General features: G+C 38.1%; 1 long non-coding RNA gene across 1 annotated transcript in view; it reads right to left on the reverse strand.

The window, feature by feature from the left end:
- The window catches only part of LOC138922994 (uncharacterized), a 31,372-nt gene that overhangs the window by 13,304 nt on the left and 516 nt on the right, over positions 1 to 17,552 (reverse strand). The gene's annotated exons all lie outside the window — the stretch shown is intronic.

Consider the following 17,552-nt stretch of genomic DNA (forward strand, 5'->3'; position numbering starts at 1 on the left):
GCAGGGTGTGAGAAGTCCTTTATTCTCTGATAAGGTTCACTGCTGAGTTCATCTACCACTCTCTACACACTCACCCATCCTTCAGCCTCCTTGAACACTTACGTTCACTAAGTGTGCTATGATCTTTTTTCCCTGTGTGCCTTTGCACATGCTAATATCACTGACTGGAAAATTCTTCCCTTCTTTTTCTACTTGAAAAATTCCCCTTCTAAGACTCACACAAATACCCTTTCTCCTGCGGCTATGCTGCAGCCCCTTCTCCTAGGCAGTATTAGATAGCCCCTTTTCTGAGTGCCTTTGCATTCTGTACATGTTTTCATTGCAGCAATTTACACAATGGATTGTAAGCATTTCTCTACATGTACATGTATCCTTTATGACAAAGGAACCATGTCTTATGGTTTTTTTCTATGAACAACACCAGGCACAGTGCTTGGTACTCAAAAGATGTTTGTTTTATTAACATTAAGCAGGGAAGGGGGTACGCAGATAAAAGACATATGGTCCTTGATTTCAAGGAAATATATTAAAAAGCTGAAACAATATGGCCTAATCAACCCCGAAGGTGACCTGCGTCCAAAACTTGTATTGGATGAGGGTTTAGACTTCTACAAGTCTGATGTCATTCTGTGAAAAAAAAAGAGAAGTTTTGAATGATTCTGAATTAATTTTGGGGGCAAACAAGAGTATTTAATATCTGTGCCTTAACTTTGTATTTTAAAAAATTGAATTTAAATTAAGTTCAGTGTCCTTATAATGAGTTCACTGAAATTTTATAATGCCACAATATTCTGGGAATGCACAACTAGAAACATTGTATTGGAGTTACTTGGGGGGCAAGCAATAAATCTCTCTGAGTTTGGATACTTAGGAAGGATGGACAAAAGCATCAAACAAATGGAAGTCAGATAGTGCCTTTGTTACCCATAAAGATAAAGATGATCAGCTTTGTTACTGACAAGCCACATTCTTCTACAGGCCTAATAAATAACCCCTGCATTAAAAATACTCACCACCCCGCACACCCCCCCACCCCACCTCTCAAAGCCCCCCTTCCACCCCTCCCCTCGAGCGTCCCTCGTTATGCTGCCAGAGGGTAGAAAGCAGAGCAGCAGACCTATCAGGAGGGCCCAGAAAACACTGAGCCAACTCTGCTTTGTTTCATCCTCATTTGCAACAGTCAATGGAGGAGAGTAAGTGAGGGGGTGGAGAGAAACTAGAAATGCTTCTTTTACAAATTCTTTTTCTGGAGAGCTAGGAGGAATTTTCTTCTTTTCTAGGAAGAGGAAATGACAAATAGTGAAGACGAATTCTAACATACCTGGAAGAGCAATGTCATCTTTCAATGGCCTCTTAGTCTACAGCTGGCTTTACATATTGGAAAACACAATCGTGCTTCTTTGATATTTTGAAAGAATAAAAAACTAGCAGCTATATTAAGGACTAACCTCTTTCTTTAGATTAACTTGGTTTACTGTTGACGCATGCACCCATGCACTCAACAAACCTTTACTGAAAGCTTATCATGCTGCTGGCTCTTTTGTGCTACTGATCCAAGACGAATAAGCCTCTATGTTCTTAAAGAGCTCTAGCTGGAGAAATGGCCTATTAAGTATTCCTACTAATAATAAAATGTGATACATGGGATAATAGAGGCAGGATCATTATTCTATGAACCCAAAGGAGAAGGAGGAATTAATTACTGGAAAAAAGGAAAAGGAACATGGTAATGAAAATGCCAGACATAGCGGAGTGCTGATGCAGGCTTGGAAAGATGAGTAGGAGTTCACTAGGAGAAAGCGGGTGGGGAAAAGACATCCTTCAAAAAAGAATGTCAATGGGCAAAGGCACAAATATCTGAATATGCAGAGCTTCAGAAAGCATTAAACTACACAAAAAGACGTGGCCCAACATTTGATGTAGTAAACTATTTTCCTATTTAACCTAAAGTTGATTAAAGCAAGGAAACTTTTGCATAGTTTAATATGGTTACAAGTACCTAGAAGTGAGGTATTTTGAACTAGTTAATAAAAACCAAATCATTTCGGGACTTATTCATTAAACATTAAGGAATATCCCCTGGATCCCTCATCCTTGGTGGATTTCCAGCAGTCATATCTCACAGTTCTTGGTACTTGACATCTGAATTTAAACAAATTATCTCTATAATATAAGGACCAAAAATATTTTGCTTCTGGGTCATTAAAGCTTTTAGAATAATAAGCCTTTCCCTCGCAGCCTCTCTATTTGGTAGAACACCCTTCAGGAATGTGTTCCCTATCCGAATTCATGGGGGAAATAAAGCGGTGTTCTTATTAAGGAAGTTCATTTCCTCCAAAAGGATAAAGTATGACAAGGACTGTTTTTCCAACTTAATGTAAATTTCATAACATCGGCAGCGCGCCATGCAAACAGCCAAATGGAAAGGCCCTCACCCGTCCTTCCCACAGAATATGTGGGCTCAGAGATGAATAGATTACATCCACCTCAGCACAGGCCCATCCTCCACACCGCTCTGTAAGATTTACATTGTGAATCTACTCCTCTCTCGTGAAGGCTTAGTCTTTATTAGATACCCTGTTTCAGGACAGCTGAAATGATGAGACGGGTTTTTTTCCTTCCTGTCTCTCTCCCTGAACAGATACAGAACCCGTGACTGAAAAGCCTGACCTGCAAATCCCACAGTTCAACTTATCTAGGACTATCTCTAAGTACAAGGTCGACATTATCTCAGCCTGCATCCTGTGTAATTATAGTATTTGGCTGGCATTGCTGAACAGGGGCTGAAATCCATCAGGTTCTAGTTAATCTGCCTTGAGTAACCACAGCTGGTTGGCCGGAAGAAAATGATTATGAAATAAAGTTGTTGTGTCTTCATAATAAAGATTACTGATATGCAGGGCAAGATGGATCTAAGGTTAACCTTTTCTTATGTATGAAGGCTCTGTATAAGGTGAGGGAACAGGAATTATTGCCTTCAAGTCTTCTTTATTCATATTTTGCATTTCCTCCTTTCTTTTCATCCTTACCTAGTTTCCCGCCAGTCCTGAATTTTCATTATTCTTTAGTCAAACACATATATTAACCCTTTGGATGTTTTCCAAACAGACCAAAACTAGAAATTTAATGGGCATGAGATCAGCTTCCTTCTTTTTAATTAGTCTTCAAACTTAATCTTATCTTGTTTTATTGTGAATCAGTTTATCTTGCTAATGTTGAGGCTATGAGTTATTCACACTACAGATGGGATGATGATGAATTTACATAGTGATATTAGATAGTATATCGGGGTAAGTGGCATGTGCAAGCTATATATTCAACACATAAAATAGACTCATAGAGTTGGGGACAATTCCTCCTCACTATTTATACAGCATGAACAACTCAGCGCACTTCCAATCCAATAATTTTCCCTCCTTCCAGCAATAAAAGATGCTCATAAGATGATTTGTCAGGCAACTGTGGAAAGGCACACATGGTCTTGTAGTGGTGAAGAGCACAGATTTGAGAGTCATACCTAGCCCTGCCACTCACTAGCTATGTGACCTTGGGCAAATTACTTAACCTCTCTGTGCCTCAGTTTTCTCAAATTTAAAATGGGAATTATAATAATAATAGCTGCCTCATGTGGCTATCATGAAGATTGAGTTAACATATCTAAAGCACTTAGAACAGTGCCTGGCCTTTAACAAGCATGGTAAGTGCTCACTGTTGATAATATTAAAACAGCTAAAGAAAAACCAGGACTGGCTGGATTGTGATCCTGTGGGATAGTTAGTAAGTACTGCTTGCAAGATCTTAGCTCTAAATTCTTGTGTTTGATACTTGACTTCAGGTTAGTAACATTTAACCAGAGGCTCATAAATAAGATGAACTATGGTTAAACCCATCATGTTAATGTGTCTACTCATAAGAAAATAAGAATGCACATAAAAATGGTATGCCATGGATTTCGCTTGGCAGGGTAGGATGAGAGCAAGAGAGGACAAGGGGAGATGCTTTGCTAGAGGCCGATGAGTCTGGACATGGTGGCTCCCAGGCTCTTCCTTATTCCACTGCTGCTACTGCCCTTAGAGCCCTCGACTGGGAGCACCGTGGCAGCTCCTCCTGCAAAGGCACTCACTTCAGTTTCTGCATTTCCAAGTCCACTTTGGCATTGATTCCTTGGCTGTTGCACTGACTCTCCTTTCTTCCTAATTACATCTCTGATGTAAATGCATCCAGCAATGATGCTTAATTACATCCTCTTAATTACATGCCTTGTGCAGATGCGTGCCAACTCCCCTTTGTCTACGTTTGAGTCCATCAGTTAATACTAAACAAAACAAATACATAGAGATAGGGCTGTTGAATCAAAACATATGCTAAGGAATATATATTTTTAGTAATTTCTCTTAACTTTTTGTGTGCTGTTCAATTTTGAGAATTGCTTTTTAATCATGGTACAACACCTCTTTTTCATTTTTATAAATCTTTTCTGACTTTCTAAAAGTCAACAAAGGAGAAAGTTTCGGGACAGACTCTAGATATCTGTTATTAGTTATAAGATTTCAAGACATCATACACACATTTATGCATTTTTATGGATCTTGCAATATCTTTCTTCATTTTAGCTGAAGATAATATATAAAAGTCAAAACGTGTCAAAACACGTAGATCTTCTTTAAATACAAAAAAAAGTCAACAATTCATTTGAGAGTCATTATGATGTGTTCTATAAGCTAAAATGAATTTCTGCGAGGCCAGCCCCGTGGTGCAGCAGTTAAGTTTGCACATTCTGCCTCAGCAGCCCAGGGTTCGCGGGTTCGGATCCCAGGTGTGGACCTACACACAGCTTATCAAGCCATGCTGTGGCAGGTGTCCCACATATAAAATAGAGGAAGATGGGCATGGATGTTAGCTCAGGGCCAGTCTTCATCAGCAAAAAGAGGAGGATTGGTGGCAGATGTTAACTCAGGGCTAATCTTCCTCAAAAAAGAATAAAATAAAATAAAAAAAATAACATGAATTTCTGCCTAAGTACCTATTTCTCACCTAAATCTAAATCTGCACAGCTCTTATTAATGTCAAGGAAACTTATTCAAGTGTCCTAACGGAAAGATAATTTTTGAGAATAAATATATTTTGAAAAGTAGCAACCACTGTCAATTGAAAGAAAAGAAAAACTTTTTTTGTTGAAGTTTGATGCTGGGATTGAGGGGTGGAGCACCTGTATTTTCAATTGTTGAGAAAAGACTGTTTTCCAGGCTTTACTTTTATAGAGGGAGTTTATAATGGGCAGATTTTAGGATCGTCTTTTGCTTGCAAATTGATTCTAGATGTAAGGAAGAGAATATATGGAATTAAATCACTTTAGTAAAATACTAAAAAGTCAAACTATTTTTAAAATACCATTATGAAAATAGAACTTTCATAAGATCCTCACTTTCTGGGTTTTTTTTTTTAAGCAGTGGTCTTTTTTTCTTTAATAATATTCAGTGCTGCTTGTGTTTCCATGCCTATAGTGAGCTTCCTAACATCTGTTTTTCATTTTTCTTTAATTTCCACCCATGACCTTTGGCCTACTCTCTGTGTTTGGAAAAAAACAGGAATTAAAGTTGACATTATCTCTATGCCTTCTTCAAACTGCATAAATTCACATTTTTAGCCTGCCTTATATCTAAACACGGGCTTTCTGACCACAAAATCCATTTGTCTATTGTTTAGTAGGAAGTTTCATAAAGTTGAAAATAGAGACCTGCAACCCTGGAGTCTGGGGTGAGGGTGTTGCAGGGCTGCAGAGCACCAGAATATTTGTTCTAGATCTGGGGCCTTGGCGGAAAATTGCTCGCGCCTAGTCCAGTGTTCTAGAAAATCCCCAAAGCATGACACAATGTGAAGCTCTTTTTATAATTATAGCATTTAGTGTTTCTCATGAGACTGAAGAATGTACTCATATAATATGGGAATTGTATATGTTGAAAAACAATTAGGTAAATGAGCAGGTATTTAGGGATCACGCTGAAGAAGCTGAATTATTCACCCAAAGTGATGATGAGATAAACAAAAAGGAATTTAATGTTATGCTAATGCAGATTATATATTAGAACATGGAAAGCCTGAGCTACGCAGAACCCACAGATGATAAATATTCTGAATAAGTCGGTGAATGGGTGAGGGATTATCGAAATGAGCCCCACATTTTTTTAATGATGCTGGATGTCATGTAATACACACTTTTATGCCTCCATTTAATTGAGTTATCATTTACATACCAAAAAAAAGTATAGATCTTATACAATTTGGTGGATTTTTCCATATGTATGCCTGTGTTTCATACCTTCTGAAACATAATATGCCTAAAAGAAGATTATAGTTTTCTTGGTATTCCAGGCTCAAAAACTATATAATAATGCCCTCAAGGTCTAATGAGACTAGAACTCTTTGCCCCTACATTAAAAGATGATTGTGCTTTATCTTATTTGATTCTTTTTGTTTCTTGTAGATTTTCTGCCTCTTTTTTTGTGTGTTAACTTAATTATCTTTATACACCCGGACCTAACATGGGGTCAAATAAGATGTTCAACAAATGTTTATGGTAACAAATTGGACGTCAGGTGTCCATGCTTGTGGGCATTATATGTATTGTGAGAGTTCATAACATTGAGTATTTTTGTCCTAAAGAAATAAATATTAATAATGTTAAGTTTTTAGAGATTGCGAAATATCTTGGTTATGCAAACTGGGGTATCAGCACATCAATATTTTGTGAGTTCTACCAGCTGTAGAACCACTTGTACCACTGACTGAGGTTCTCGAGCTCCAACACTGCCTAGAAGGGACGAGTCATTCCAAACCAACAAGACGATTGGTTGAGAAAGGCTAATGTCATGTTATGGAGTGAGACGAGTCCTATGAAAGACTATTCAACAGACAGTCTGCTCCAGCAGTATAGAGGTTACATATGGACTTGGTTTTCTGTGTTTGAAAGCCTCAGATACATTTAGCTTTCTTATGTTCAGAATTACGAGGACTACGCTGTGCCATCTTGAAGAGTTTCTGTGATTTTTACCACAAATGTGCTCCATCGGGATGGGTTGAAAAGAACGCACCACAATCTCACGGCAGTTCCGTCAAGTGAAGCATGCAGTTCCACGACTCTAAGTTGGCACTTCAAGGGGCCCACGTCACCCTCCCTTCCCTGCAGTGTGTGTTGCTCACGTGCAGGTTATGGAGGCAGAAAAGGGAAGAATGCTTGACCTTCAGTTTCCAATTTGGTAAAGGTAATCCTAAGGACGGCTTATACAAAGTCCAAGAAAAGCAGAATTCCCTGAGAAGCAGAAACCAAAGATAATTAGATCAATAATTATTACCCAAACTCACTACAGAGAGAGCACTATGCTATTATACAGGGCCGATGACTTCCGGCTGCCGCCCAGCCTCCACACTTGCTCGCGCCAGCCCTGCCTCCACCTGCGAGGCTACTTCGCTAGAAGCAGACCTAACAAAAATCGCAGCTTTTCCGTTCCTTTTGGCATTAGCAGCTAGTTTTACAGGTTTTCTTTAAAGCATGAATTACTTCTTATTTATCTATACAAAATGCTTTTTATATAGATTTTGCTACATATTTCAATATTAACAATGTTTTACCCTAGAAAAAGCACGATCTTAAAGGATAGGGTATAAAATTTTCTAGGAAGAAGAAAGTGAGCCTAAAACAGTAAGGTAGACCTTATGATTTATTTTATTTTTATAGTTTAGGATCATTCTTATTAATTATCTACTTGTAACATTACCTGAGTCTCTGGCTCTTTCTACAGTTCTTTGAAGTTACAATTTTCTTAAAAAAATGTATTAATGTTTTTCTATCCTTACAGAACAATAAAAAGTGACCAAAATGTTTCCTATGATGTGGAGAAGTATGTAATAAAGTCAGAAACCTTAACAAAGGCTAGCCATTTCTGTTCACCATCATGCTTGACAACTAGGAATTTATTTTTGGTTGACTTTGTATTTTTCTCTTGTGTGTCATAAGAGAGATCGTCAACGTAATAAAAGAGGATCTTTTCTTGACATCAGAACTATGAAATGTGAGACATAAATTATTTTATCTGGCTAACCATTTGTACAAATCTTTATTTAAACATGATTAAATCCGTTTTAGTATTCTTTCCAAACGACGCTTCACTCTTGCTTTCAAAGGTTCTTTTTGAATATGTCTTATTCTCCACTACAAAGTTTGGGTATCCGGTGTTTATTTCCACTTTCTTTTTAAAAAAATTAGTCTTGGCACTGTGTAGGCATACTTTCGATGTTTGTTTCCTCTTGTTTCTTAAAATGAAGGCTCAAAAACAACTCCAAAAGAGCTAGAGATCTCTCCATTCTCTGAACACCTGACGCACTTTTTAAAACAATTGTCCAATAGTAAATACTTTTGCCGAGGCCCAGTTTATGCACCTCCCAGATCAGACCATTCTCATCTGCCCCTCCTTGCCTCTGTCACTTGCCCTGCTTCCCCACAGTTAAAAGCCTGGACAACTTGTCCCAGAATCACTTCATCTACCAGCAGCATAGCCTCCTTTGCGTCTGGACAGTTGGAGCCAAACAATCCCCAATGCCTATGTCCTACCCAGTGGGACTCATTTTGATTCTGGCTGATCTGGGACCTCCACAGGGGCTGGAGAGCAGAACCTGGAAGTACAGGAATTCAAAAGAGAAAGAAGGAGAGGGAGGGATAGGAAAGAAGAGCTGGCAAATAAATTCTCTCAGTTCTACCTTCCTTCGAACCTATTTGAGTGCACAAGGTCCCTTATTGCTTCTCCTGAGACGACGCCATGTTTATGTAGTCTTTCTTGTTAAGCTCTGGCTGGGGCACTAATGTAACATTTGTGTTTACTTTCCCTCCTTCTCTGACTTACACCCTTTTTTCCCTCCTCCTTGCTTCCCTCAGAATTCAATTCCTCCAAGAAAAATTAGCACATAAGCTTCACCACAGGCTCTGTTTTCTGGGCAACTGGGGCTTAGACGCCATTTTTACTATATTATATTTGTTACAGTTTAAATGCCTCTGTATCCTTCATGGTACCTGGTATGCATCATACAAAATACCTAGAAGGTACTAAATAAATATTTACATTTCTGCTGGAAGATCAGCTAATATTTTAAAAAGAAATAGAAAGCAATGTGTCTAAACACCTAATAGATACCTCAAAGCAGAGGCTTGTCTTTTATCACTTATCTTAATAAAAAGTATAAGTATTTTCATTAAAGCATAATTTTCAGCAGTCTCCATGAGAGAGATAACATTTGAAAGCTATCTTTGACCTATTTTCAGAATGAGAAAAATAATATTTGTAGTTTCAAAGCAGAAACATCCACTTTCATAATCTTCATTCCTAGCTCTTGGTTGTTACTAAATTTTCCATGCCACTTCCCCCAAACTGTGAAAACGTTGAACTAGAATTAAATAATTACAAGGCATTTGTGAATCTACATAAAGTATCTTTCCATAGAGTTTTTTTAGTGAGGGCTCAATGATCAACATCTGTCTTTATGTATGCCAAAATACAAATTCCTTCACCCCATGCTACTTCTCATTCCCTGGTTTGGACTTGTGCTAGTTCTCAAAAAAATAACTATTGACAAAGTTTTTTTGGTCGACTATCCAAAATTTTTTTATTTAAGTATATCTTTAATCTTGGTTTTTATTTTACTTTTTCAAAAATGGGAACTGAGATTCAGAGATTGCTCAAGACCACAGAGCATAGAGTGGCAATATTCGAAGAGAAGGAGTTTAAATTTTGAAAGTTGCCTTTGTATCAGGCTCGATAAGATCCTGTTTAGACACATGGTGCTCTTTCAGAAGAAGTAAAACTTCTGTGGGTGTAGTTCTGGCCAACCACCTCTTCTCTCTGTAGAGAGTACATTCTAGCTGTCTCTACAGAGGCAAGACTCTTGGATTTTAAAGACATCATGGGACCACTCAATATGCAAGGAAAAAACAGGAGTCAAAAGTTGCCTGCTCTGCAATTACAATGGATCTCCCGGGAACTTTCCCATAATGCAAACAACAATGATGGACAGTCAAAATAGAGGATCTTGCATCAGATGTGTCACACAAGCACAACTGGTAAATTGAGATAGCACATTATAGAAGTGATATTAATAATATCATATACAAATTCACTAAAACCATGGCTGTAAATTCATTTTCACGTAACCCTACATTTGTGTCATGTCGGTAGTAATTCCAATGCATTCGTGTAGGTTGAGAGTTTTTCCAGCAACTCATTCCCTTCATGTACCTAAAAGACTGAAGAGCAAACTTCAAGGACATGATGACTGAAATTAGGGGAAACAATCTTGTTACAGAAGCCTTAGATGCCACAAGTCAATTAAATCATTTAAATCAATTCAATACAATGTAAAGTAATTAAAGATATTCTTGGAATGGGAGAAAAATAATCTGGGAGCTTCAATCAGGAAAAGAATTTGGTGTTGTGTGTATTAGGAAAAGGGTAGGAGTGAGAAGATGATTTGAGATGCTACTGAATTGGTCCATACAACATGGACTAGAAGCATGGGACAGACATAGGGGACCGTAGAGTACAGAAGCTCCCTGACATGGTTCCTCCCTTTGTCCACTCTACCTAAGGCTCCAGGGCACCCACTGGCTCTCACCTCTTCCTATCCTCCCAAACTAAAGTGAGAGGAGGAAACCATGTGGACTACTGGCAATGGTCGTCACTATGCCCAAGGTAAGAGCCACATCTGCAGCCCCTTACTGAACTTCTACTCCATCCAGTTTGAGCTACAAGATTAAGCTTTGTTCCTTTTTAAAATGAAAGAGCTAGCTGTCAATTCTAGATTTTAGAATTCTAATTTTGAGACCTAATACTAAGGCTCCCATACTCCAAAAAAACTTATCTAGTCTTTAACTTAATAGAGGTATAGAGCTATCCATACTCTATTTGGTTATAGCTGTTGTTTATTTGGAGTGGGGGCTGTGCACGCATGCCCACTGCATCACTGATTTACCATGGGTTAAAATTCAGTCTGTTCCTTCCTATTTCCCATACCATCTCCTAATAAAAAGTCCTTAAATGACATTTTAAAATAATTTTCAGGTTTCATGTTATTGTCATTATTAAATAAGCTTTTTATGACTTCTCAACATCTTTTGTAATTCTCAGTAGCAACAAGGTCTCCATTACAATGATCTTTCTTCCCTACTGCCTAAACCCTGATTTATTTAATAGATGCTGGCAACATCAAAGTGGAACTAATGAGCCATAAGACAATTTTAACACCTTCATGGACTAATTGTTAAAATGGCCTTTGTTTAATTCTCTGAGGATGGATCTCCGAGAAAATTGCAAGCTGGTGACAGCAGGAAAACTCAATGTTAAGCCCTCATTGTTACAGACCAGCAAATAGTGGCCACTTGGCTGATCCTAGTAAATCTGAATCAAATTAATGCTTATCCAGTTCAATTATTATAACATTTGCTGAAAAAACTGCTTTCTTCCTATGAAATTGAATAGTATAACTGAATTTTTCCAGGCCAAAGAAATTAATTTTATTGTATTAGCCACTGATCAATTCTTCCAGAAAACAATGGATGGAAACTGAGTTTTAGAAGAAATTGGCTTCTTAAATAGTTCCTATATAATTGAAGAGCTTAATATGCCATTGACTTCTGTATTCACATGTAAAATCTTGGTAAAATAACTAAATATTAATAATACCTTCCTATCCTTCAAATACAAATTGAGAAGAGAAAGAACTTATAAATGAAAATATGGAGTCAATTAGCTAAATTCAGTTAATGCAAAGTGACTCCTGCTCTTCAGAAATGGGCTGTTCTTCTCATAACTGAGGATTCTCGAAACGAGAAACCTGGCTTCACCTGTAGTACCACAAATATTTTGATTCAAGAGAGCATTAACTGATTTTCCACATCAGGAAAAAACTTCATCTTTCAGACCATCTCCAACCACCGTAGACAACTTTAAAATGAGGAAGGATGAAGACAAACCCAATCACTTATTAGCAGTGTTTGTGAAAACATAGTCAAAGTAGCCTGGTCTCTAGTTTTGAGTTCAAAACTTTATCAAAAGCCACATTTTTCTGAACTAGTTAGGCAAACAATAGCCTCCTTGATCTATTACTTTGAAAACATAATCATCTATTGTTTGTTTTTTAATATTTAAAACTTGAAACAAAAGCCAAATATAATTTTTAAACTGCTTTTGCTTCTCCTACAATTGTCATCGTATGTGATCCCTCAAGTGCGCAAATCGATTTCTTCCCTCTGTACGCTACATGCAGAACCAATGTTTACAGATAGAGTTTGTCCTTGTTCACAAAGCCCCCACTGATGCATTGGCATAACTAAACAGTTTACTTCACTTTCAGACTGTAAACAGAGAATTTACAAATTCTCAACTGGAAAAGCCTGCACATCTATTTCAAGTCTGTCTCGCTTGAAGTGCTGGAAAATTCTTAAGACATCCTCCACTGGGGGGGTGTGAGGCAAAGACCTCATCAAGGTCACAGGTCATCCTTGAACGTATTCAACAGAGGAACACAATTGAATACATCCAATTGTTCACACCTATGGAGGACTGTCTTTTGTGGGATTCTTACCATAGGTTTGCTGCATTGTTTGGGAGTGTTCAAATCTGCTACAGAAGTCAGGAAAAAATGGGATGGATAAAACTTATAAAATGTCAGAGAGTAAGTCAGTCACGCATATTAAAGATAGATTAAATAAATGGAATATATGGTGCTTAATATAGATAAAAATAATGAAACACATGAGAGTTTTATTTTCAGATAGAAAGGGATGGAAAGACCCAGCAAATCTTAAATATTCGTAGGAGCTCAAGCCACCTCAGATTGATACCTATGGTATCTTGGGTGCAGCCACCAATTCGTTCCCCAGATGTGTTCTGTTTGCAGAATGCACATAAAAGCCATAGATGCTCAGCAAGCTACATCTGTGGCCAGCTGCTGGCCAGCACCCTTGCTCTTGCGTCTCACTGAGAGAGCAAGTGTGCGCTGGCCGAAGGCACCAATTACCTGCCTAGCCCCCTTGCTTCACTTCCTGTATTAGTTTGCTACTGCTGCCATAACAAATTGCCACATACTGAGTGGCTTAAAACAACACAAATTTATTATCTCACAGTACTGTAGGTTGGAAGTCTGACATAAATTTCACTGGACAAAAATCAAGATGCCAGTGGGCCATGTTCTTTGCTGAAGACCCCAGAGGAGAATCCATTTCCTTGCCTTTTCTAGCTTCTCGAGGCCAGTTGCATTCCTTAGCTAGTGGTCCCTTCCTTCAAATTCAAAGTCAACAACAAACATCACATTTTTCTATATTCATCCTCGCATGTGTCTCTGACTGCAGCCACGAAATGTTCTCAGATATTTAAGTGCACATGGGCACATGGGATTAGAATGAGTTCATCTGGATGATCCAGAATAACCTCCCTCCCTCAAGGTCCTTAACACGATCACATCTGCAAAATCCCTTTTGCCACGTAAGACGACATACTCACAGGTTCTGGGCATTACAGCACGGACATGTTTTGGGGGCCCTTCCAGCTGCTATACCTGCTTCTAGTACCCACCGTTAGCAGGGAAGACCAGAGTGTGTAAACATGACATAACCTAGGTCTTGGGTGGTGTGGACCTTCCATCTCTTCGCTAAATTAATCTACTCAGTTCCCTTTCCTTTGCTATTGTTGTGTATTTGCAACTCATTTAGTAAACTTTGTAATTCAAGCATCTTCATTTGGTGTGTCTATCTTTCTGTTTCATGAGCTCTAGAATGATCTGCCCGAGAGTGGACGTGGAGCCTACCACTAAATCAAGGTAACTCCCCAAACAACAGGATTTTAGTCTTAGCTGGTCCCCACATGGAGCCTCCCCAACCCCACAACGTCATATATGTAAACCATGATCAACCGCAAATCAGAAAATAAATAATTGATCATTTATCTTCCCTGGAAAGAAACAAGTCTATTTCTGAAAGAATAGTAAAAAATCAAAAAGAAACTTAGAAAGCTGAGTAGGAAGAAGTAGATATAGAAAAGGGAAATGATTTCAAGTCAGTAGAAACTAGAAACCAGAAGCGGCATACTGCTTGGGTTGCCAGGAATGATAACTTTAAGCCTGGAGTAGAAACTGAAGGTCAAAGAGGGAAGTATTTCGCCGCAGACAAGAAAGGCCAGGCTCAAACCAGGAAGCATTTAGAACTAGAAAAGTAATTCTGACTTTTTGGTAGGGCAGATCAAAAAAACCTGACTCAGGCATATTCTGGACCCGAATGATGAGATAAAGTTCTTTGTGTCCCAGGTATTTTAGTCTTATTTTCTAAGCCGGACCCTGTATCCATTTTAGGCACCCATTATTTGCCTAACTACATTAATTCAACCAACATTTACTTGGCACCTGTTACACACAAAGCATTGTGCGAGGTGGCTTCACCCTGGCTTTTGGAAAACAAAAATCAAAACTGATGGCTGAAGCCTGTAAAATCTTGCATGCGCTGGCTCCTGCCAACCTCTCCAGCTTCTCATGTCAGCCTTCCCCTACTCAACCACAACGGCTCCTTTCTGCTGCTCAAACGCCCCAAGTTATTTCCACTCTCAAGGTCTTTGATGTTGCCTTTTCCAAATTGCTCTTTTCCGATTCTCTTCAGACTGGCTATTCTCTGTGTTGTGTTGGGTGTCTGTTCAAATCTCACCTCAGAGAAGGCTTCTCCAGCCACCCCATCCAAAGTACCAGCCCCCAGTCCCCTGCCCTTCCGCCCACCCCTGCCCCACAATGCTCAATGACATCATTTCTTCCATAGCACCTAACGTGATTTGCAATTACCTTTTTATTTGTCTACTTAGAGGTTTTTAATCTGTTTCTTTGTTTCAATTTATTAGGATGCAAACTCCATTTGAGACAGATTTTGTCTGTGTTCTCACTATTATATCATCAGCACCCAGCACTCAGTGTTTTGCACATTTTAAAAACAATCTGAATGACTAAATTAATGACTAATGAACGGATACACGAATGAGTATAAAGATGAATTCGATTACATATTCTGATAACATTGCAGAATTTATAATTCTACAGAGATATGTACAAAACTGAAAATTGTCAGGTTTCTAATAGTATATGGTCATAGTTCCCAAACTGTGTGCCAAAGCACAGACGGGAAACTCAATTAACGCGTAGAGGTGTCACTGGGTATTTTAAACGTTTGAGGAAATCAAAGCAATACTCAACATGTACTAGACACCATGAGAACTGCTGGATCAAGTTAGCTCACAACTTCAATGTTAGATCATACAACATTTTTTGATGATGTCATATCTTTGTGAAACTGGGATTTCTATGGTTACTTTGATAAAAAGCAAGTACCATGCAAAAATCAGTATGGAACAGGAAATGAAGTTGGTGGTATCCAATCTCATTCCAAGATTTGAGAAACTGCACAATGCCCAATGTAATTCTGGTTATTAAAATTTAAGCTCTCTAGTAGCCCTATTAAAAACGGTAGAAAGAAGCAGGTGAAATTAATGATGTATTTTATTTAAGTCAGTATGTCCAAAATATTACCATTTTCACATGTAATCAATATAAAAATATTAAGGTAATATTTTAAGTTCTTTTCTGCATACTATGTCTTCATTTAAGACCAGTCACACTCAGGCGCCCAACAGCGACGCGTGGCCATAAAACACTCAAGCAGGAAGTCTGTTCCACCACAAAATACTGATCTGCTAGTTTTTTTAATCTCAAGAAGAAAACATTTAGTCAGATCTATGGCAAATAACCAATAATGGAACACAACCTGAAAGAGAAGCTAAGAAGACAAAATATTGTTTGCATTTATTATGAAATCTTCTGTCAATGGTTTCTTTCTTATTCATTTAATGTAATGGCATTCTTTTAATGAGATACTTTGTTTAAAGCACTTACACAGTACCTGGCATGAAGTAAATTCTGGGGCAGTATTGAGTATCATTATTAATACCACTGAGGACATATCAGTTTCTCAATGTCTGTGAGTGGGTCTAAGAGGAAAGAAAGCACACGAGTGCAAAGTACCCATCAATTACATTTTAGACTCTTTGTGGTGAGCACCGGCCAAATAATTACATCAGAATATATTTGCAAATTCAATGTAGGAGGTGAGTGGTAAATTAAGCATTTCTTAAGCATTTAAAAACTTTCAGGTTTCTGAGCCTTACAACACTATTCAATTCTGAGTGTCTCAAATACAAGCCTAAAATACATCTTTACTGTTTTGATCAAGATTAATCAGTGTTTCAACTGGGAATTTTTAGGAGTCTGCCATTATTCATATCTCCGTCATTTTTGTTCTGCTTAAGGGAAAAAAAAAATCTGTGCTGATGTTTTATTTCTACATTCTCTATTAGCATAGTCCTTCCGTTCGCTGGCCCATGTTCCCTCCCACTTAGGCAGGAATGTGGCAGATGTGACCGTCCCCAGGTTAAAGCAGAGTAAGCATCCCCTCCAAGCATGAATTAATGCTAACCTTTGTAAGGATGTATTTAACCTCTGAAAAATCCTGCTAGTTTCTGAAATATTCATTGTCCTGAAATCAATAAATCACTGAAATCCCCACTGGGAGGGAAACTTCCTGAGGTCTCAAAGGCCAAGCCAGAGTGGAGCTAGTCAACATCAGTTTCTCACAGACATGCAATTAGAACATCTGTTTGTGTCTTCTATGCCTATTAAGATGTTTACTCTGTTAATTGTAGGCATAACATGGGTATCCGTCAGTATTTTTGTTTTCACTCCCACTATAGGAATTCAATAACAGAGTTCTAACCCAGGCCAGCTAGCTTGCCGGTCAATTAGCAACTTGTCTTTTTAAAGTGAATAGAAGAAATGCACTTTGTCAGAAGCAAAGGGTGAGTGGTGAAAGACAATTGTGAGGAAAAATCGTGGAAGTTTCATTATGGACAAACGTATTTCACCAGTGTGATATTTGAATGGTTCTGAAGTTTCAGGATTGGATTGATTATATCAAAAAGAGCCACCTCTGGGATCCAGGGATAGATTACGAGCCTCTACAAGCATTTTTAAAGCTAAGTTCATTAGCCTTTCCAGCTGTGCTGTTCATTTTCCAGCTTGGGTTTTTCTGCATGAATGGGTAGTAATCTTCTGCAGTCTCCTAAATCTTAGAGTACTGGGAGAAATACAGAAAATCTTAGAGAACTGGGAGAAATAGAGAAAATCTTAGAGTACTGGGAGAAATAGGGAAAGTACACACCAAAATGTCGGAATTAAGAGCTACTGAAAATTACTAATGACATTTTAGTAAATTATCTACATTTCAAAATTATCCTAGACAAATATAACAATCATAAATTCACAAAATTAGACCATCTTAAAATTTTGAAGGATCGGTGAAATTTAGTTATATGGTTCACAGGTTATGTTCTAATGGTATCATAACCTTGAGAGATAGTTACCACAGCAAAATTTGGGTTTCAGCTATCTGCCTATAATGAGGCTAAATACATAAAACAGTTCAA

This window comes from Equus caballus, chromosome 2 (assembly GCF_041296265.1).
Source record: "Equus caballus isolate H_3958 breed thoroughbred chromosome 2, TB-T2T, whole genome shotgun sequence".
NCBI lineage: Eukaryota > Metazoa > Chordata > Mammalia > Perissodactyla > Equidae > Equus > Equus caballus.